Raw genomic sequence first — 21,387 nt, forward strand, 5'->3', positions numbered from 1 at the left:
TTGCTCGGTTTGACTCTTTCTTTCACACGGACGATGAAGAACTGATGAAGATAAGGAAAAGGACAAGATGTCAATGAGAAAAAAAAAAAACATCTGGATGGAGACACACACATGGTTACACTCACGGTATCAGTGAATCGGAACAGCTGATCTCCAGGTGTGTTCTGTGTGTGCGTTTCTCAACACCGCACGTTATCGAATCCCCCTGCGGACACGCACACGGCTGACAGACAAGCCCGGCGACAGCGACGCGGCTCGGAGGAAGCAGACACTGCCGTGAGGAAGAGAGAGATGAAGGACATGTCCATCTTTGGCGTTTCCAGAGCTCTGAAGAAGTCACTGTCCGACCCTTGCCCACCTACGACCACTCCTGCTGGGCTACGGCCACCAAGGCTGTCCCCTCCCCTACCAAACGCTTCTGGAATGATCCACACCTCCCTTTGGTGGTTGCTTCATCTGCGCTGTCCCCACACACGCGTGGTGTGTGTGTGTGTGTGGGGTGGGCTGCGTGCGGATGCGCGTAGTATGAGCGTGTTCTCCTTTTGCCGGCTGCAGTGTGTGCGCAGAGACGTTAGGCTGCTAAATGCATCGTGTCCTACAATCTCTTTGATCCGTCCTCCCCTGCTGCTGCCGCGGTTGCCGTCACACACACACACACACACATGCGCGTCACACACACGCAGCGATGAACCCAGCTCAGGCGTCAGTAGGCAAAGAGAAGAGCTATAGCATCTGTCTTTTCTTGAAGTTCCTCTATCCTTTTTTTTCTCTCCCTACCTTCTTTTTTGCTCTCTGATCTCCTTCCCTCCAGCTCTCTGCAACCCTCACTGCTTACTCACTCCATCCCCTGGTGATCCTCTCTCTCTCTCTCTCTCTCTCTCTCTCTCTCTCTCTCTCTCTCTCTCTGCAGCCCCTATGTCTCTCAACCAATCGTGTTGCTCGCTTAGAGCTGTCCATGGTTCTGAAAGAAAGAGAGAGACTGTGAGTTAGAATGGTTGTGTGTGTGACAATCCTCTCTTGAGGGCATGACCTCTGCCCTTACAACCAGGGCAACTACACTGTCTGATGCAAAACACTCAAAAGGCAGTCAAATATGGGTGTATGTATTTGTGTTTTTGTGTTTAATGCTGAAGTATGTAATTTCTGCATTAAAAATGATGGCTGTTCTCAAATAGGGTTTCTGATTCTGCCATTGGTCAAACAGTTTTACACTGTTGCTGCAGATTGTTTTTTTGTTCGACCAATGGCAGATAAATGGAATAAAGTAGCCCAATTCTGCGGGGAAAACCCACGGCCACAGTAGACAACATGGCTATAAAATATGCCCTAAAATGTGTGTACTATAGCAAAGCTATAGTAATATTTTTATGTTGTGTACGTACACTTTATACCTTTGCTTGCCTCTTCTCTCCTCTCCTCATTCTCTAATTTTTCTAATCTGTTCTTTCTTCCTGTCTTTTATTTGTCTCTTAGACTCTTTATCTCTGAGTGTAGATGTGTGTGTTTGTTTCTGTGTAAGAATGAATGTCCATCTGGGGAATTTTGTCCATCAATCGCTTGTCCCATGATATTATAACACACTGTACACACACACACACACACACACACACACACACACACACACACACACACACACACACACACACACACACACACACACACACACACACACACACACACACACACACACACACACACACACGATATGTGTCTCTTTTGTGTTCAGAACTAGCTGACATTAGGAGCTGAATAGAGATAACAGATCACTTTCTTTAGCTGCTGGAGTAAAGGCAGGAGACAAAGACTGCACACGGATAAATGGAGGAGCGAGACACCCACGTTGACTATTCACACACATTTCTTGCTTGAGAATTCTTCAATAGAACTGTTCAAAGGAGCACATTCCACAGTTCTGAACTATACGTCAGCTTATTGGAATATAAGCGCACTTCCTGTACATGTCACACAAGAAAACTTTGTAGAGACTCACTGAAGAGGCACAGGCACACACACATAGAGAAACATATGAGATGAAAAAAAGCAATGACTAAAAACAACATAAATATTGTTTTGTAAAGGAGTTAAATGAAACCGAAATTGACCAAATTACAAATGATCCAAATCCAGATATATCATGCAAGTCAGTGTTTCCTGATCTTTTTTGTACCCATCAGTAAAGCTCAACTACACCTCCAACAACACCACATGAAATGTGTTGCTTTTAACTAATACCATCCATCCATCCATCATATTTGTCAAACATATATATAAAAATTAGGAAACTAAAAAAAACTACAATTAATTGAGTTTAAATAAAATGTATTTATTTATTATTTTATTTTAATTTCAACAAGTACCCTTGGTTAGGAATCAGTGAAATAAGATAATGGGCTGTGATAGAACTAAATAAAAATGGATCACATTGCCTCTAGAGGCCATTCACTTAAACTGCATGAGCTATGCTGTGACAACAGCTTTGGAGTCAGTGGTCATTTGTAAAGTTACATCCCTCTATTATAGTTACATAGAAAGAGGGACCAGAGCCATATCTAGGGGATGAAATATCACAGTTAGCCTATAAGGAATTGGCTCTTTTGACTAGGGCTCCACCATAGCAACCACTAAGAAATTGGCATAGCAACAGGCAACCTCAAAGCCCTAGAAACAGCCAAGAACACCTTAGATTTGTGGTGGCAAGTTCTGCACTGACCAGCACTTTTATTCAGAATCTTTTTTATTTTGCTGCATCTTAAAGTTGCTGTAAGCGCATTTTATTTTTGAATACCACACATGAAATGTCCCTGCTGTCAGATATCACTGAAATAGTAGCCCAGAGAAATCACACAATGAAGAAATCTGACTGCTGCCTCGCCTGCACATTTTGGCCAATCACAACAGTCTGAGGCAGCTCTCTGCCAATGGTGTGAGTTTGGGGCGGTGCTACTGTACCTGATTGTGTACTACCAACAATTAAAGACAGGGAAGTGTTTGATTTTAGTTGCAAGGAAGACTTTATCCCAGAAAATACAATTTCTGCCATTATTAAGTCAAACAATATCGTTCCAAATCTGTATGCTGTGATGTTTTTTTAGTTTTTTCAATGGAACACAAATAATAATTAAAGCTGCAAGCAGCGATGAAAGGGCCCTCGCACCCGTGCCACCGCCACCCGGTGGCTTTAGGAAGACAGAGCACGGTGGGCAATGTGCATTTAAGTAGGTAAAAATAGGAGGAGTATGTCAAAGTCAGTTACAAAAATGTCCTTGATTATGGGGATAATAGCATGCGTTATAACTCAGATAAGTGTTGCTAGCATGTTTTAGCATGTTTCTAGCATGTTTAGAACTCAATGGCATATTAAATATGTCGCTAGTAATGCATCACAGTGTAAAACGTGTCACTTCCTGTCGACAGTAGGTGGCGCTATTACTTTAACTTAAAATTGTCATGTAGATGTGTTCAGGGCAGGACTCTTATCAAACGTGTGAAGTTTGGGGCAGATTGGACATTGCCTTCTTCAGTAACACCAACTTCCTGTTTCATTGCATTAGCGTGCTTTAGCACTTAGCTAAGAATTGCTAGCATGTTTTAACATGTTTCTAACATGTATATAACTCAATGGCATATTTAAAATGTTGCTAGTACTGCATCACAGTGTTAAACATGTCACTTCCTGTTGCCAGTAGGTGGCGCTATTACTATAACTGAAAAGTGTCATGTAGATGTGTTCAGGACAGGACTCTTATCAAACGTGTAAAGTTTGGGAAAGATTGGACATTGCCTTCTTTAGTAACAACAACTTCCTCTTTCATTGCATTAGCATGCTTTAGCACTTAGCTAAGAATTGCTAGCATGTTTTAACAGGTTTCTAACATGTTTATAACTCAATGGCATATTTAATATGTTGCTAGTACAGCATCACAGTGTTAAACATGTCATTTGCTGTTGCCAGTAGGTGGCGCTATTACTATAACTGAATATTCTCATGTAAATGTGTTAAACATGAGAATATTCAACCGTGTGAAGTTTGGGGCCGATTAAACATCCAATGCCAGTTACAGCAAATTCCTATTTAATTGCATTAATAGCATGATTTAGCACCTAGCTAATGTTTGCTAGCATGTTTTAGCATGTTTCTAGTATGTTGTTAACATGTTTAACACTTGCTGGCACTTTTTTGTATGTTATTAGGAGTCCAAAACAGTGTTAAACATGTCACTTCCTGTTGCCAGCAGGTGGCGCTATGACTGTAACTGAATTTGAGCATGGTCATGTGTTCAGGACAGAACGCTTATCAAACGTGTGAAGTTTGGGGCAGATTGGACATTCAATGCCTGAGTTACAGCAAATTCCTATTTAATTGCAGTAATAGCATGCTTTAGCACTTAGCTAATGTTTGCTAGCATGTTTTAGCATGTTTCTAGTATGTTGTTAACATGTTAAGCACTTGCTGGCAATTTTTTATATGTTATTAGGAGTCCAAAACAGTGTTAAACATGTCACTTCCTGTTGCCAGCATGTGGCGCTATGACTGTAACTGAATTTGAGCATGGTCATGTGTTCAGGACAGAACGCTTATCAAACGTGTGAAGTTTGGGGCAGATTGGACATTCAATGCCTGAGGTACAGCAAATTCCTATTTAATTGCAGTAATAGCATGCTTTAGCACTTAGCTAATGTTTGCTAGCATGTTTTAGCATGTTTCTAGTATGTTGTTAGCATGTTAAGCACTTGGTGGCAATTTTTTATATGTTATTAGGAGTCCAAAACAGTGTTAAACATGTCACTTCCTGTTGCCAGCAGGTGGCGCTATGACTGTAACTGAATTTGAGCATGTCATGTGTTCAGGACAGGACTCTTATCAAACGTGTGAAGTTTGGGGCAGATTGGACATTGTTTGCCTGAGTTACAGCAACTTCCTGTTTCATGGCGAAACATCAAAATTTGTCAGGCCGCCGAGGACACGCCCTTCGACGAAAACTCTAGATCTTCGCAATTTAACGTCGCAAAGGCCTTAAGATTACACTCACCAAATTTGAAGATGATCAGATTAAAACTGTAGGAGGAGTTCGTTAAAGTACGAGGCCTGAAAATGGCAAAAACTGCACAAAAATCAGAGAGGAAGTTCAAAATGGCTGACTTCCTGTTGTGTTTAAGGCTATGCTCCAAGAGACTTTTTTGTAGGTATTGGGTCATTACATGTATGTACCGAATTTCGTACACATACGTGAAACGTAGCGGGAGGCGCACTCCGTTGAACCTTTATAGGTGGCGCTATCGAGCCATTTTACCCCGCCCAATTCTGAAACGCATATCAGATGTCAATTTTTGCCAGTTCTGACGCGTGTGCAAATTTTCGTGAGTTTTCGTGCATGTTTAGGCCCTCAAAAATGCGATCAAATGCGGAAAATAATAATAATAATAATAATTAAAGCTGCAAGCAGCGATGAAAGGGCCCTCGCACCCGTGCCACCGCCACCCGGTGGCTTTAGGAAGACAGAGCACGGTGGGCGATGTGCATTTAAGTAGGTAACTATAGGAGAAGTATGTCAAAGTCAGTTACAAAAATGTCCTTCATTATGGGGATAATAACATGCGTTATCACTCAGATAAGTGTTGCTAGCATGTTTTAGCATGTTTCTAGCATGTTTAGAACTCAATGGCATATTAAATATGTCGCTAGTAATGCATCACAGTGCAAAACGTGTCACTTCCTGTCGACGGTAGGTGGCGCTATTACTTTAACTTAAAATTGTCATGTAGATGTGTTCAGGGCAGGACTCTTATCAAACGTGTGAAGTTTGGGGCAGATTGAACATTGCCTTCTTCAGTAACACCAACTTCCTGTTTCATTGCATTAGCGTGCTTTAGCTCTTAGCTAAGAATTGCTAGCATGTTTTAACATGTTTCTAACATGTATATAACTCAATGGCATATTTAATATGTTGCTAGTACTGCATCACAGTGTTAAACATATCACTTCCTGTTGCCAGTAGGTGGCGCTATTACTATAACTGAAAAGTGTCATGTAGATGTGTTCAGGGCAGGACTCTTATCAAACGTGTGAAGTTTGGGGCAGATTGGACATTGCCTACTTGAGTAACAACAACTTCCTGTTTCATTGCATTAGCATGCTTTAGCACTTAGCTAAGAATTGCTAGCATGTTTTAACATGTTTCTAACATGTATATAACTCAATGGCATATTTAATATGTTGCTAGTACTGCATCACAGTGTTAAACATATCACTTCCTGTTGCCAGTAGGTGGCGCTATTACTTTAACTTAAAATTGTCATGTAGATGTGTTCAGGGCAGGACTCTTATCAAACGTGTGAAGTTTGGGCCAGATTGGACATTGACTTCTTCAGTGACACCAACTTCCTGTTTCATTGCATTAGCATGCTTTAGCACTTAGCTAAAAATTGCTAGCATGTTTTAACAGGTTTCTAACATGTTTATAACTCAATGGCATATTTAATATGTTGCTAGTACAGCATCACAGTGTTAAACATGTCACTTCCTGTTGCCAGTAGGTGGCACTATTAATATAACTGAATATTCTCATGTAAATGTGTTAAACATGAGAATATTCAACCGTGTGAAGTTTGGGGCAGATTGGACATTCAATGCCTGAGTTACAGCAAATTCCTATTTAATTGCAGTAATAGCATGCTTTAGCACTTAGCTAATGTTTGCTAGCATGTTTTAGCATGTTTCTAGTATGTTGTTAACATGTTAAGCACTTGCTGGCAATTTTTTATATGTTATTAGGAGTCCAAAACAGTGTTAAACATGTCACTTCCTGTTGCCAGCAGGTGGCGCTATGACTGTAACTGAATTTGAGCATGGTCATGTGTTCAGGACAGAACTCTTATCAAACGTGGGAAGTTTGGGGCAGATTGGACATTGTTTGCCTGAGTTACAGCAACTTCCTGTTTCATGGCGAAACATCAAAATTTGTCAGGCCGCCGAGGTCACGCCCTTCGACGAAAACTCAAGATCTTCGCAATTTAACGTCGCAAAGGCCTTAAGATTACACTCACCAAATTTGAAGATGATCAGATTAAAACTGTAGGAGGAGTTCGTTAAAGTACGAGGCCTGAAAATGGCAAAAACTGCACAAAAATCAGAGAGGAAGTTCAAAATGGCTGACTTCCTGTTGTGTTTAAGGTTATGCTCCAAGAGACTTTTTTGTAGGTATTGGGTCATTACATGTATGTACCGAATTTCGTACACATACGTGAAACGTAGCGGGAGGCGCACTCCGTTGAACCTTTATAGGTGGCGCTATCGAGCCATTTTGCCCCGCCCAATTCTGAAACGCATATCAGATGTCAATTTTCGCCAGTTCTGACGCGTGTGCAAATTTTCGTGAGTTTTCGTGCATGTTTAGGCCCTCAAAAATGCGATTAAATGCGGAAAATAATAATAATTAAAGCTGCAAGCAGCGATGAAAGGGCCCTCGCACCCGTGCCACCGCCACCCGGTGGCTTTAGGAAGACAGAGCACGGTGGGCAATGTGCATTTAAGTAGGTAAAAATAGAAGTATGTCAAAGTCAGTTACAAAAATGTCCTTTATTATGGGGATAATAGCATGCGTTATCACTCAGATAAGTGTTGCTAGCATGTTTTAGCATGTTTCTAGCATGTTTAGAACTCAATGGCATATTAAATATGTCGCTAGTAATGCATCACAGTGTAAAACGTGTCACTTCCTGTCGACAGTAGGTGGCGCTATTACTTTAACTTAAAATTGTCATGTAGATGTGTTCAGGGCAGGACTCTTATCAAGCGTGTGAAGTTTGGGGCAGATTGGACATTAACTTCTTCAGTAACACCAACTTCCTGTTTCATTGCATTAGCGTGCTTTAGCACTTAGCTAAGATTTGCTAGCATGTTTTAACATGTTTCTGACATGTATATAACTCAATGGCATATTTAATATGTTGCTAGTACTGTATCACACTGTTAAACATGTCACTTCCTGTTGCCAGTAGGTGGCGCTATTACTATAACTGAAAAGTGTCATGTAGATGTGTTCAGGGCAGGACTCTTATCAAACGTGTGAAGTTTGGGGCAGATTGGACATTTCCAACTTGAGTAACAACAACTTCCTGTTGCATTGCATTAGCGTGCTTTAGCACTTAGCTAAGATTTGCTAGCATGTTTTAACATGTTTCTAACATGTTTATAACTCAATGGCATATTTAATATGTTGCTAGTACAGCATCACAGTGTTAAACATGTCACTTCCTGTTGCCAGTAGGTGGCGCTATTACTATAACTGAATATTCTCATGAAAATGTGTTCAGGGCAGAACTCTTATCAAACGTGTGAAGTTTGGGGCAGATTGGACATCCAATGCCTGAGTTACAGCAAATTCCTATTTAATTGCAGTAATAGCATGCTTTAGCACTTAGCTAATGTTTGCTAGCATGTTTTAGCATGTTTCTAGTATGTTGTTAACATGTTTAGCACTTGCTGGCAATTTTTTATATGTTATAATGAGTCCAAAACAGTGTTAAACATGTCACTTCCTGTTGCCAGCAGGTGGCGCTATGACTGTAACTGAATTTGAGCATGGTCATGTGTTCAGTACAGAACTCTTATCAAACGTGTGAAGTTTGGGGCAGATTGGACATCCAATGCCTGAGTTACAGCAAATTCCTATTTAATTGCAGTAATAGCATGATTTAGCACTTAGCTAATGTTTGCTAGCATGTTTTAGCATGTTTCTAGTATGTTGTTAACATGTTTAGCACTTGCTGGCAATTTTTTATATGTTATAATGAGTCCAAAACAGTGTTAAACATGTCACTTCCTGTTGCCAGCAGGTGGCGCTATGACTGTAACTGAATTTGAGCATGGTCATGTGTTCAGGACAGAACTCTTATCAAACGTGTGAAGTTTGGGGCAGATTGGACATTGTTTCCCTGAGTTACAGCAACTTCCTGTTTCATGGCGAAACATCAAAATTTGTCAGGCCGCCGAGGACACGCCCTTCGGCGAAAACTCAAGATCTTCGCAATTTAACGTCGCAAAGGCCTTAAGATTACACTCACCAAATTTGAAGATGATCAGATTAAAACTGTAGGAGGAGTTCGTTAAAGTACGAGGCCTGAAAATGGCAAAAACTGCACAAAAATCAGAGAGGAAGTTCAAAATGGCTGACTTCCTGTTGTGTTTAAGGCTATGCTTCAAGAGACTTTTTTGTAGGTATTGGGTCATTACATGTATGTACCGAATTTCGTACACGTACGTGAAACGTAGCGGGAGGCGCACTCCATTGAACCTTTATAGGTGGCGCTATCGAGCCATTTTGCCCCGCCCAAATCTGAAACACATATCAGATGTCAATTTTCGCCGGTTCTGACGCGTGTGCAAATTTTCGTGAGTTTTCGTGCATGTTTAGGCCCTCAAAAATGCGATTAAATGCGGAGAAGAATAATAATAATAATAATAATAATAATAATAATAAACAGAGCAATTCCAAGAGGGTCCTCACACCATCGGTGCTCGGGCCCTAATAATAATAATAATAATAATAATAATAATAAACAGAGCAATTCCAATAGTGTCCTCGCACCATCGGTGCTCGGGCCCTAATGATCGGATTCAATGATCTATGCTAAGCTATGCTAAAAGTGCTACCCGGAGATCGGCTGAATGGATTCGAAAACGGTAAAACTGTTTAACTCTAGGGGAGTTGGAAAATAAGCCTATTTCCAAAAAAAGTGGAGTGTTCCTTTAAACATGCACACGCACATACAGATCTGTATAGGGTTGCGATGAGACATTCTGTACAGATAGCGTGATTCAGAAACTGATTTTCGGAGGTGAGACTGAGCCAATTATAACACTGCTGAATTATTAAATCTCTCTTTCTCCAGCATACATGCACATCTCTCTCTCTCTCTCTCTCTCTCTCTCTCTCTCTCTCTCTCTCTCTCTCTCTCTCTCTCACACACACAAAGTACACAACATATCAATGTACGGAAATTGCCTAGTGAACAGACACACATGTTGTGGAGTGAACAGACACACATACACTGTCAATGGTCACAAGTTTACATAATTCATGCCGTCACATACCTCGACAGATGTCATGCCAAGCTCAGGCAGTGAGCCTCCTGCAGGGGTTTGAGGAGCTGTCGCATCCATCCATCTATATCTTCATCCAAAGATTTCAGCCTAAACACAGTGACAGAATTTTTACAGAATGTTTACAGTAAAAACATTTAGATTCAGAAAACAGACTAATACAATAAAAACACACGCGGTAACATACATACACAGGATCACTTACTATATATTGTATACTGTATGTGTACACTACTATAGTCAAAAATTTTGGAATTCTAGAATAATTAATGTTTTTAAATGAAATTATGCATTTATTTGATAACAAATACAGTAAAACAGTAATATTGTGAAATATTACTACAATGTAAAATAAAGTGTAATTTATTCCTGTGATAAAGCTGTATTTTCAGCATCATTACTCCAGTCTTCAGTGTCACATGATCCTCAGAAATCTTTCTCGAATGCTGATTTTGAGCTAAATTTTTCACAATGTTACTGTTGTTTCTGTATTTTTGATCAAATAAATGTATAAGAGTGGTGAGCATTCAAAAACATAACAAAAAAAACGTAATTATTCCAAACTTTTGACCATTATAGATACGTATATACATTACAAATCATGCTGTTGTATACTGAGTATCTGAATATGGTAATTAGGTCACTCTTGGGCTGCGTTTACACTTGGCATTAACATGCGACTTGTATCCGGATGTTGTCCACATACACATTGAAAAGACAAGTGTAAACGCGCTTCTGATCGGAATGTTATCCGATCAGCGTGTCCTCAAGTGATATTGCTTTATTGTAATGAAATGTTTGTCTTTGCAATCTGCAGGAACACACTTTAGAGGAGATTCCCTACAAATGAACTGACAGATTGATGGATGGCGGGACGGACAAACCAACAGTTTGATGCATGAATCAAATAACCCGAAATAGCAACATACTAAAAGTGTAAATATTTAATGTCAAACCCCTCTCCTTGCAGATGCAGTGAACATGGCCGGCAGCCCGTCACCTTTCTCAGCTCATGGGCTGGCGAGTGTTTACACTACTGAAGGAATGTGGATGAATCTCACAAATGATTTAACTCCTGAAATAGCCCGTGAGTGTTAATCCCTTCTGCAGGGAGGATGTGTTGGTTTGTCCTCTGGCTGGTACAGCAGGAGAAGGAGTGAAGCTCCAGGACAGAGAGGGATTAGGCTATTTTCAGCTCTTATCAACACACTTTGAATCTTTCTGCTCTGATTGAGCAAGAGAAAAACCTGAATTGGGTTTTTTTTAATACAAAACTGCACAGTAGTTTCACTAGTCTTTTACAAGACCATTTCTTTGCAAGTAATAAATACACAAACAAGCTCACTGCACACTTAAAGAGGACCTATTATGCTTTTTTTTTTTACATTTTGTCACCTTCCTAAAATAATTGCCCAAGTCAGTTTCATTTTCAAATGAAGGTGACGATTTTCAAAATTTCATGTGTAATGTTGCTGTTTAAACATGAAAACGGTCTGCAGTTTTCAGAGTAACAAGGCCCAATCTCAAGGGACGTATTCTTTATATCAATAAGCACTGTTTCTGAAGCCCTGAAACACCTCCTAGATGACTACAATGCACACCACAATATTCCACGTTCAAATGATTTCTGCCCAAGGCATGTGCAAAAAAAAGGGTCGGGTCTGGTTAAGATGCGTTAGTAGTGTGTTGTCGCCATGTCCAAGTGTTAGTAGTGTTTAAACCATGAGAAGCTGAAACTCATTATGGAAAGGGACGTGACATTTCCAAAACACGCTCAAATCGGCGGACCAATCACAACACACCGATCCAGCTGACCTTTTCGTAAGGAGGGGCTTCATAGACCTTATTCACAGCAGCGCCATCTTTGATTTTTAACAGGAATGAAAGCGAGGCTGTGATGGATAGACATACCGGTACATCTCTTCAGTCGGTTGTACCACTGTTATTTAATGTGTTTCTGGATTGTACTGACAAAACACTGCCAAAATGATAAGTGATCTAGGAGCTTCATACAGCTTTTTACAGCAGATGCCGTTGAAAACACGGTAAGTCTATCCCTCACAGCCTCGCTTTCATACTTGTCATGGCGCTGCTCTGAATAAGGTCTATAGAGACTGGAATTAAACAGAGCATTTCTGGCAGACTGGGAAGAGAGGTGCTGCAACAAATATGTGAAAAATAATGTGTGTTTTTTTAGCATTTAAGGATGATAAAACGTATAGACCCCAAACACAAAATCAAGACTTTGTAAAAGGGCATAATATGGCCTCTTTATATTGTTACATGATTTGAGATATTATAAGGTGACAGTCTGATTGGCACAAAGGCACACATAAAACAAACACGCACAGGTCGATTGCAAATTCAGTTCTTCATCCCACATAGATGATCTCATCCTTTGTCGTTCATCATTCCTTTTGCTTACATGTGAACTGTGTCTTGGTCTGGGCAGATATCTGTTCCTCAGCCATTCTGCACTCATAATGAATTGTTTATGGTCAGTGCACTCTCACTGCTTTAGCATAGATCATCCTAACACACATTGCTATCTTTCTCTCGTGTCTATAAGGGGAAAGAGAGAGAGAGTTCCCCCATTGATTTAGTTCTTTTCTTTCTGGACAGCACTTCAAACTGATTCAGTATAGTAATGGCATTAGGCATTAGATTTTAAGATGATAAAATCATAGGCTGGTGACCTTAACTCACCCATTGCACTGTGAGATATAAACTGCGATTGGATTGTGCATTGATCATTTAGATCACTGCTACCTTTCTCCTAAGACGCCAGAGACATTCCCTCTTCTCTTTCTTTCTGTTTTTTGTTTTTCTGTTGAACTGTTTCTGTTTTCTGTGCCTGTGCAATTGTATTGAAACCAAATTCTTGCTTGTTTATTAGGGCTGGGTATTGAAACAAATTTCCCGAATTAATTCTGATTTCAATTCGGTTTGATATTGATTAATTGGGCTATTTATCAGGCAAATTTTCTCAAGGAAATAAACTATACAGGAAACCCAAGTTGGAACTTTAAAGTTTCAAATTAAATTTTAAATTCAATGAAAAATGTAAATTTGTATTGGCTACTTACATTTAAATTAATAATAATAACCTTATAATAATAACTTGTTAAATACATTATTATGTTCCTACTTTTTTTATATATATAAATGGTGGCTGTCATAAAACCATGACAGATTTATTCAAACATGCATTCAAAATTGAAGAGCATGTGAAGTAAAAAAGATTATGAATATGTAATATAGTGCTTACATTTAGAGTTAATTTTTCTTGCAGACTAATGAGTTTATGGTCATTGAATGGCTTCTCTGAGGTAAATGTAACATTACGTTACATGTCAGTTTGTTTCTGTACTCCATTTTATGTTTCTTTTGTTCTGTTTCCCGCCACGCCTTTGTTTCCATGGTCACTGTCATCATTAGTTATTTTGGTTCAGCTGTGTGTCTTGTTAATCAGTTTCCTTCCTGACACCTGTATATATTCCCTGTGATCTCCCTCTGTCTTTGTCGGTTCTTGTTTGTATTTGGTTTGAGTTGTGTTGTTCTCTGTTATTTCTCCAAGTGATCAGTAAATATTTGTTCCAACTAATACATTCTCCTTCGTCGTGCGTTTCTAAGGAAAGCCGTAACAGTGACATTGTTTACAAGCTGTATTATTGGCGTCTTTTCGTGGTTGAAACACTGATTGAGCAATTATTTGAGACATGATTCAGATTTCGGTAAGTTTTACTGTACAGGACATACCTTCTGATGTTCATTCATGATTATTTTGTGCTCTAACTAGTAGTAAAGAGGAAGAGAGTTTTGTTCATTCATCAACTGAAAACAGCATAGACTAAAAGATTGATTATTGGGATTTAAGAATCTGTATTTTGCTTCATCAAAATGACAATCGATTAAAATTGAGAAATCAATATTTTTTAACCCAGCCCTATTGTTTATTAAATCTTAACAAATGTTCAGAGCTTTGGTTTCTTTAAGGTATAGTTGAACCAAAAATATATTTTAAAATAAAAATATATATTTAGGTTTATTGCAACCAACTAAAGAGGGAGGGGGCGGGCTCTGGAGGAGGACATGGAGCAGCTAAAAGGCAGGAACCGAAAGGGGTTTTTGGCGGAGATACCAAGGCAGTAATTACGATGGAAGGAGCCAGGAGCAGGAGTGGACCAGGCATGGACCCAGAGCGCAGCCAGGACTAATGCCCACGGCGTAGTTGAGAGAGGAAGGAGTCATAGTGGAGGTTTGTCTGTCGATACTTGGATGGACCAAGATTGAGCCGATGGAAAAGGAGCCCTGGGTGCAGATGGGACGGGAGACACCGATGGTCCTGGAGGCCGTAGGGGAGCCACAGTGATAAGCATCCGAGATGGAGCTAGAGTGCCTGAGGACTGAGGTGGAGTGGAGCCGTAGAGAAGGCGGAGCCAGACGAAGCCAAACGGGTGGAGAGATAGGGTGGAATGGAGTTGACAGCATAGAAATCTGTGGCATAGGCAAAACGACGTCTGACCAAGGCGGAGCAGGAGGGATGAGGGAGCCCGGTGGAGGTAGACGATGGTATCTGGTGGAGCCGAGGGAGAGAGGAGCCAAGTTGGATCCGACAAGTCGACGAGCCGAGGTGGGGTGACGGGATCAGCAGCTGGAGGTCTACTTGGCTGGGCAGAGCTGGAATACACACAATGGCTGATTTTGGAAGAGGATGCAGGAGAGGGAGGCTGAGTGGGAACTCTGGAGACACAGGAGACTTTGTGCTGGACGGGACCAGTGGAGTGGGAGAAACAAGAAATGATCCTCTTGCAAATCATCAAATATTAATGCAGAGGCTAACTGCTTCTCCCCCCTTAGCAGTTGAAGTGTGGGCGGAGCTTCATTCCATAACCTCGAATTCCACAAGCTCACGTGGCGCTGGCGACTCACGCACCTGGTCAGGCGTTTTGCGAGGCTCGGGCTCCGGGGCGATGACTGGCTCAGTCCATTTCTTCACTGGCGCTGGCTTGTGCATCATGGCACGCTCAAGCTCTCCGTCTCCTGTGGGCTCAGGCATCCTCTCCGTGCGGCAGGGTGATGGCTGGCTGAGCTCTGGGTACGGAGTGGGGCTGGTGATGTAGCCCTCAGCAGGGCAGACGTTATTCACCAGCACCCACTCCACTTCTCAGGGTCCATTCGCTGGGAGACGTGCCTTGGTCCAGATAGTGAGTTTGGCATGCCAAATCCATAAAGTCTCTAGTGTGGTCCTCCTGACAACCTGCTTGACAGCTTGACAGCCTGCTCCAGTCTTCCTGCTTGATGCAGAGCAGTTTGACAGCGGGAAGGTCCATTTGAGAGGGGGAAAAGAAAGGAAGAAAAAACTCATCTAGATTAAAAGGGGGGGGGGGGGGGTTGGGGGGGAAGGGTTTTATTATAAGGCCACAGAAAAAATCTTAAAATGTAAAAATATTTGTTATTATAAAATTTTATATTTCCAGTTTCAATTTTAATTTTAGTTTAAGTCTTAGTATTTTTGTTGTGCTTTTGTCCGGTTTTTCATATTTATAAAAAAAATTACGTTTAATTAATTTAGTACTTCAACAAACTTATTATAGTACTTCAACAAAGTTATTTCAGTTAGTTTCAGAAGGCAACATTTCTATTATTTAAGTTTATGGTTTTCATCTAATATTTATATTTAATTTTCATTGCATTTCAGTTTACAAAAACGATATTTAATAGTTTTAGTTTTAGTGAACAATAACAGCACTGTTAAGAGTTAAGCATAGTGTGAAATGCCTTTAACTGTCACAGTTTAAAGGCTTAATTTTTATTTTATTTGTGGCGTATATTTTTAGCTTTGTGATAGCTGATTCGAGAACTTCAGCTGAACTTCAATTCATTTCAAGCACTGGAGGGAACACTTTGATAATTCATTAGTGTGGAAATTGTTCACTGATACTGCTCACACTGCTGTTAAATCTCAGGAGATAACGGCCGCTTGGGAATATTTGAAAACGTAGGAATATTGCAATGGCTAAATCAAAGAGACACTGAGAAGTGCAGCTGTGGACTGAAGAGAAGTTTCTTGAAAAATTAATCATGTGTGCTTTCTATTAGTGGAATATGCATCTACCATCCCTAAGGGGATTCTCAACCACTTTTTAATGGACAGCCTTTATTTAAAGAGGGAGAGAGAGGGTGGAAAGAGACAGAAAGAGATTACTCTAATCCATTCAAACACTTCTCTTGCTCACAGTTGACCTTTTAGCCTTATAGTATATCCAACCGACCCACATCACATTTTAATCTTTGTTCGGACAGTCTATCAAAGGACCGATCATCCTCCTAAGTAAAAGAACCTATTCATTTAAGGAGAAGAAATATGTTTTGCATAATTGTCGATGTGGGTAATGAGATAAGACTAAAGACCAGGAAGTAATCAGTTCAGACTAACGATTAGTGTAAGTGGATCTCGTGAGGGAATTGCATCGGGCTTAGTGTCTCCCAAGCTAGTCTGATTCTGTTTGCTCAATACTGTTGTCTTTCCTCTGACAGATGCATTAAACCACAGCATGTCCATTTGTTTAACATGGTCTGGGGCTCCGGCTTTCTGAATCAAACCACAAGAGACGCCTGAGCAAAATGGCTCATTATACTGTCCCCCAATTGCTGCCATCAACATTAGGAGGAGATGTTTTGTTTCTCCCTTACTTGATTATGCGATATCCTTCAAACACACACATACACTGCTGAATGTAATGGACATGATTTGAAATATTCTATTTACCTAAACAAACAAGAGATTATGCAATGTTTGCACTGTGTACGCGCTTACCATATCAGGACTTACGATTGTCTGTAAGAGTAGACTAGACGGTAGAGAATTTCTCCAGGGAATCAAAGGCACAGAATTGGCCTTGGTTATATGTACTTAAACAGAGGTCATGAATCACCCTTGACCCCCATATGCCTCTTCTGTCAAAGCCATCCTTCCTATCGCCCATCCCCCCTTAGCTTATAAATTTAGCACAGATGTCTTTACATTGCAGTAATGATATTTTCTCATTATGTAAATGGTGGGGAGAAATTGGGCCCTAAGGATATTGGCATTACTTTAGCATAATATGTATAGAAAATCTTTTAAACCTATAAAGCTTGTCACCCAAATTATTAATTTATGGAGTGTGCAGCTACTACATTTTGACAAGCATCTCAAAGAGAAACCCTATAAATCAAAAGACTGAAATTTGTTCAATAGTTAATTTGACAGCCTCCAAAATCATAGCTTTGGCATTGTAACCTTACTTTAACAGTGGTATTTAATCCAAAAACACAGACACATAACCATAGCCCATCATTAGCATGGCTAGATCAATGCTAATTTAAATTCTATAAAACAAAACGATGGTATTTATTGTGAATTATTGTTGGCTGCCGCTGAACACATTTAGAAACTAGTAATGTGATGGCAGTAGCTATGGAAATTAGTTTATGTAGATAAGTTTTTCCTTATTTAGTAGGCTACATTTGTTTATTTTTTAAACTAGCTGAAACCATGGTAAATTAAAGTAAAAGGTCTGGAAAGGTAGGCTATAGCTTTAAGTGCAGCTCCATATTTTTATTTTTATTTATTTTTGCGCGGCTCTGAGGGTAGGCCTACATATGACGTTAATATGACGCGGGTACTAAATGATAAAATTTCCGCCAGATTGTATGAAGGAGAACCAGCGCGCTTTGCTAGTTTGCAGCTGTGGTTGCCATGGAGACGGAACTTCTCCCAATCCTTACCTTTTCCCTCAGCGAGCGGAAGGGGTGAGGATGACACTTGGGCGTTGGTAAAAGACGGGTGAAGCGAAATAAGACAACAAATCAGTCACAAAGTTGCTGTGTCAGTAGTCAGGGTCAGGGAGAAAGATAGGCGAGTCGTTTGTCAGACCCCTGCTGTCAAATAGAGACGTCCGATTCATGACCGAATTTATGTGTTTTTTTGAGTCGACTCTTTTTAATGAATCAGTTTGCGGTTCACAAAATCGGTCTGAAGAACCATAGGTCTGAACCATGGTCCGACTCTGAACGATTCAATATTAGACGAATCGGATTGAATCAGTCCGAACAGTTCAACAAAGTCAACAACTCACTCTTAATTTTTACTAGCCAGACACTGATTCTTCTCAGTTGTAACTTGCAGAGCAAATCTCAAATTTGTCGGAAGTTCGTCAGGGTTTTCCCAGGCTAAATTTTTGCTCGATTCTGCAACAAAAAATAACTGTGAAATTAGAGCTCTCTTCCAGAGATAAATAATGAAGATTCCTTTCATAATAACCTACCATATTTTAATAATATTGTAGAGGGCAGTCGTCATGTCCTTGCCTCAAAAGTTTCTTCTTTACCAATAAAGTAAAATAAATTTGTTTACCTAACTAAATCCTTTCTACTGAAATAAATTGCGCTTTTTTGCCACTCTTCTGAAAGGAAAATATAATTCACTTGATTTGGCCATATAACCACACAGAGAAATTTTATTTTGTAAGTGACTTTCTATTTTAAAGATGTTTTCTTTGACTACTCAAAACAAAAGAGAACATAGGAACATATTAATTTGTGTTTTCCTGATAGCTAAATTTCACGTAGGCCTTTGTATAAACTTTTCTTTATACAAAGTTGATCTAGACAAGTATGGAAATTATTCAAAATTCTGTTAATCCTAAAGCATCAACAATATCCTTTGTGTCATATAGCTAAGGTGTAGGGCAGGCTAAATTGTTGTTGTTTTTGTTACCCTGGCAAAACGTATGTATCTGCCTTAGGCTTAATGATTTGTATTGTTGCTTATGTATCTAACGTAGATAAAAAAAAAATTAAACCGCTTTTTTTTTTAAACAAACTGTTCGAAAGAACCGATTCGATAAATAAGTCAGAACTCTCGAATAATGCGCATGCGCAATGATTAGGTCAACATGATTTGGGTTAGTGAGGAGATTTCAGCGACTGCAACTTTTTGACTGAGATAATGTGGTGTTTCCTCTAATACACTGATCCAGATACTAAGTTAAATTTAATATTCTTAATCACTGAAACCAGGAGTTTATGTCGTCGACTATGTTCCAACCTTCCGACATTTCTACTAACGTTAACTAACTAACTGAGGTAAGTCGATGAATTATGACGGCGTGGTTTGCTAACTCTGTTTTATTATATGCTGTTTTAGGTTTTTGTTTGGCTGTAGTCATTGTATGTACTTAAAAAAAAACAATGCTGATTCTATATGTATTTTAATTTTCCTATTAACAAATGATTTATATAGCAAAGTTCATAGCCCAGTGTTGACACTTTTCGTTTAAAAAAAGACAGGTAAATGCCTTTAGATCAAATTTGACTAATCAATCATAACGGGATGTAATGTATTACAGAACATCAGAAGGTAGAAACATGAATAGGCTAATGATTAAGCCTAATGTTAGGCCTTGACTGCCACATAAGCTGAGTAAATGCTCGCTCGCGTGTTTTGTGGGGTGTTGTCGCCATCCAGTGACTAAAGCCGGTTACTGCAACTTTGTATTTTAACTTTACATGACGTTAACTTAACGTAGTTACGTTGTTGTAGTCGTGTTAAGTTTCTTGAATACGCCTGTTGAAAGGGCCTGAATTTCCCTCCCCGGTGACAATAACCAAAAAGGTTATGGGACAACTTAACCTTGTCAACGTTGGTTGGATTTATAATGTTACTAATTTTCATTGATGGTCAGTACGTACATATGAGTGTTTGTTGTATGAAGTCGTCAGTCGGTCCTGTTGTACCATTAACAGAGTGGTATAAAAAACACAAAAGTTAGGCTTGTTCCCGCCCGGTTTCGAACCGAGGACCTTTCGCGTGTTAGGCGAACGTGATAACCACTACACTACGGGAACTGAGCCGTGCAGGCGGCGGGATGTAAAAAAAAAATGCGCATGAACATATTTTATCTATCTATCTATCTATCTATCTATCTATCTATCTATCTATCTATCTATCTATCTATCTATCTATCTATCTATCTATCTATCTATCTATCTATCTATCTATCTATCTATCTATCTATCTATCTATCTATCTATCTATCTATCTATCTATCTATCTATCTATCTATCTATCTATCTATCTATCTGAGCATGAAAGGAATGATAGTGTGTGTGTGCTATTTAAAACACTTAACCTTTGTGAGTGATCTGAAGACACTCACCGTTAGCCGATTAGGATATGTGGCAGTAAAGTTACACTAACTGTATGTCAAGATTCAGTAGCCTATAGTTTTATCAAAAAACGAAAAAAGCCATTCTAGAAATTCTTGCACACTGACTTGCTTATGGCAAACCGTGCAATAACTGAGAAAAGATGTTGTACAAATAGTGCACATTTAAGACATTAAAGTAGAATAACAGTGCAGAAAATCATGCAGTACGATGTCACATGTGTAACAACACACCCTTGCTACTATACATGTTTAAAATGTGAAGTGCATTTAGGCGTGTTCCATAATAATGTAATTTTGTCAGTTATCTTGATTTTGACACTTGAAAATCCTTTAGGATTTAATATCAATTGAACTTGCATGCATACGATACAATTTCATCCATACTACATATTTAAATGTGTTTCCAGTAGCTATTAGCTTTTATGGTTAGTTCACCCAAAAATAAATAAAATCTCATTTACTCGCCCTGAAGCCAACCTAGGTGTATATGACTTTCTTCTTTCAGCCAAACAGAATCTGAGTTAGGCTATATTACCGTACATAATATCCTGGCTCTTCCTAGCTTTATAATGGGAGTAAATAGTAGCTTGTTTCTTTAAGCCCAAAAAGCGCATCCATCCATCATAAAAGTAATTCATACGGCTCCAGGGGGTTAATAAAGAAAAATATCCATATAACTTTATAAACTATAATCACTTGCTTCCGGTAACGGCCGTACGAGAGTCTAGTTCCTGGCTGAAGAGTGACCTCTGACCCCACACATGACTTAGGATGTAGGCGTACTGGTGTAGCGTAAGCTTAGACGAGATCTCATGGTTCAAACAAACAGGGCTGGACAACAAACTCAAGCTTCTGCAACATTTCTCTTTATAAATTCTCGTTTTAGACTTCTAATTCGTGACCGTGTTTTTTGTTTTGCTTTATCCTCTGCGCTTCCGCGTTCGCCAATATGTCATATGTCGGTCGGGTCAGAGGTCACTCTTCCGCCGAGCTAGACTCGCGTACGGCTGTTACCGGAAGCAAGTGATTACAGTTTATAAAGTTCTAAATATGGATATTGGAGCCGTA

At 39.7% G+C, this 21,387-nt stretch overlaps 2 protein-coding genes across 6 annotated transcripts in view; one reads left to right on the forward strand and one right to left on the reverse strand.

The window, feature by feature from the left end:
* The window catches only part of nyap2a (neuronal tyrosine-phosphorylated phosphoinositide-3-kinase adaptor 2a), a 53,485-nt gene extending 35,484 nt beyond the window's left edge, over positions 1-18,001 (reverse strand). The window contains exons 1-3 of one of the 2 annotated variants that reach the window (XM_079610657.1): positions 17,876-18,001; positions 10,094-10,192; positions 126-961 (exon numbers count right to left, since the gene is read on the reverse strand). The gene's annotated coding sequence lies outside the window, so the exon portion shown is untranslated. The remainder of the gene's footprint in view (positions 1-125; positions 962-10,093; positions 10,193-17,875) is intronic. The other variant, XM_079610658.1, reaches the window with a different exon arrangement.
* Positions 18,002-18,964: 963 nt separating this feature from the next.
* The window catches only part of mecom (MDS1 and EVI1 complex locus), a 166,864-nt gene continuing 164,441 nt past the window's right edge, over positions 18,965-21,387 (forward strand). For all 4 annotated transcript variants that reach the window (XM_079610419.1, XM_079610421.1, XM_079610422.1 and 1 more), the window contains exon 1: positions 18,965-19,234. The gene's annotated coding sequence lies outside the window, so the exon portion shown is untranslated. The remainder of the gene's footprint in view (positions 19,235-21,387) is intronic.

The sequence above is a fragment of the Phoxinus phoxinus genome, assembly GCF_949152265.1.
Source record: "Phoxinus phoxinus genome assembly, chromosome: 4".
Lineage (NCBI taxonomy): Eukaryota > Metazoa > Chordata > Actinopteri > Cypriniformes > Leuciscidae > Phoxinus > Phoxinus phoxinus.